The sequence below is a fragment of the Lactuca virosa genome, chromosome 3 (assembly GCF_052849685.1).
Source record: "Lactuca virosa cultivar CGN04683 chromosome 3, Lactuca_virosa_CGN04683_v6, whole genome shotgun sequence".
Lineage (NCBI taxonomy): Eukaryota > Viridiplantae > Streptophyta > Magnoliopsida > Asterales > Asteraceae > Lactuca > Lactuca virosa.
This window is the reverse complement of record NC_136428.1, coordinates 170,268,719-170,271,114: the sequence shown is the minus strand read 5'-3', so window position 1 is coordinate 170,271,114 and position 2,396 is coordinate 170,268,719.

The window sequence follows — 2,396 nt, the reverse complement described above, 5'->3', positions numbered from 1 at the left end:
AAGACCGTCTCGCACCCGAGTCAAAAAGCACAAGAGCTTGCAAGGAGTTCACTAAGAAGGTACCTAAAGGAATCATAACCATAAGCATACTTGTAACGACCCAATTTTCAAAGGAATTTTTTTTTCATTTTTAAATAGCCAAAACATTTTTTCCATAAACCATAAAATCGCAAATACAATTGTTTTCAAATTCATATCAATAACAATATTATTTCAAATCATCAGAGTATCCCACAAAAGCGCCTGAGAGAGAGTGTGTGTCGCGTCATCAAACCTTGCCCTTGCCCTTAGGCTCAGATGTACCTGAAACAAATCCACAAACTGTAAGCTAATGCTTAGTGAGTCCCCCAGAGCATACCCCACACCAGCCACATACTCACATAATCATATTAGCTATAAAAGCTACATAAACCACATAAGCCATGCATACAAACATATAAGCAAGTCATGGAAACCCTTCAGGGTCTTACACCTAGTGCCACTGGAACCCCCACGTGGTCTTAACTACTTGCCGTGGGAACCCCCACATGGTCTTCACTACCAAGCAAATATCATACAAACTAAACAGGAAAGTATACTAGGATGCCATGGAAACCCTCCAAGGTCATACACCAAATGCCACGGGAACCCCCACATGGTCTCAGTCTACTGCCACGGAATCCCCCCGGGGTCTTTCATGCAGTTTTCATACCAACATAATGCATAATCAATCGAAAATCCACATATCACTAATTGGGGCGGCCTTGGTGCCTTAGATCCATTGGTATGGTGAGAAGACTCACCTCTCGCGAATGTTGAACTGTCAAGATAAAATCGGATAAGTCCCACGCACTGCTCCAACTCAACTGCCTATGAGCATCATGTGATTAACGTGTCACAATCCCGAAATACCATAAATGCCCTCAAAGTCAACCCTGGTCAAACTTAAAGTCAACAGTCAAGGTCAACAGTCAATGTTGACCTCAACTCGTCGAGTGCATCCAACAACTAGTCGAGTTACCTGAATAACTCGTCAACTTGCCGAGTTACCTGTGTAACTCGTCGAGTTCCTCAATGTCCAGAAGACCGAAAACCCCCATCCTTCATTGCACTCATTCAGAATCTCGAAAACGGATAAACCCTACCTGACTCGTCGAATCGACTAAGGGACTCGACGAGTTCCTTCAGTCCTTTTTGTGTTCAGTCCTTTCCAGTGAGATCCAATGTCCCAAACTTCAAATCCAACTTCTCCTAGTGTAGTTACCATGTAAAGTTGCAAAGTTTATGTGCATACAAGGCCTCACAAGGCTAAAACACCAAAACTAAGGTTCCTACAAGGTTTTAGTGCATAGAAAGGGCCTAAGCTGGATAAAGTGAGCAACTTTATATCATTAAAGACCTAGAGATGTCCAGATCTTGAACCATATCCTAGTGACAAGTTAAAATCCGAGTGTGACACCCTTTTGGCACCAAAAGTGACCATTTACTAACAAGAAAAGAGATCTAAGCAACTAAAGGTCAAGGTAGTGACTTTATACCTCAAGATGGTCGCCAATACATGGTAGATGTCGGATTTATTGCGTCCCTCTTTGCTCCTTCTTCAAGCTCCAAAATCTTCACAATCACACCAAAACTCACTCTCAAAAGCTCTTTTTCTCTCTCAAAAGGTGCAAGGCTCAAACTAGGGTTTCTATGGCTGTAGGAACGATGGAAGAGGATGCAAATGAGCCATAAGTTCTTTAAATACGGTACAAACCCCTAAAAATTAGGGTTTCTCTTTACAGTGCCTACTCGTCGAGTCGGGCCTTCCGACTCGTCGAGTAGATCAGAAAATTAGGGTTTCTCTTTAAAAAAACCCTAAAACTTATAAAATTAAATAATACCTGGAACAGGTGTTACAAATCTCCCCCACTTGAACTAGACTTCGTCCTCGAAGTCTGCTGATGCGAACAAGTCTGGGTAGTGATCTCGCATCTCCTCTTCCGGCTCCCATGTCCATTCAGAGCCCCTTCGGTGCTGCCATTGCACCTTTATTAGCTTCACCTCCTTGTTCCGAAGAACCTTGGTATTCCTATCTAGAATCACAACAGGCCTCTCAATGTAGTTCAGGCTCTCGTCCAGAGAAACGATCACGGCCTCATCGGTGACACACTTCCGAAGCTATGACACATGGAAGGTGTTGTGAATCTGGCTAAGCTCATCTGGCAGATCCAAGCGATAGGCCACCTTGCCCACCCGGGCCGTAATCCTGAACGGTCCAATATATCGGGGCCCCAACTTGGCTCTCTTCCGAAACCTGATGACTCCCTTCCATGGAGACAGTTTTAGTAACACAAAGTCCCCCACCTGGAACTCAAGATCCAATCGCTGCCGGTCAACATAGCTTTTTTGACGGCTCTGTACGACTCGCAGCCTGT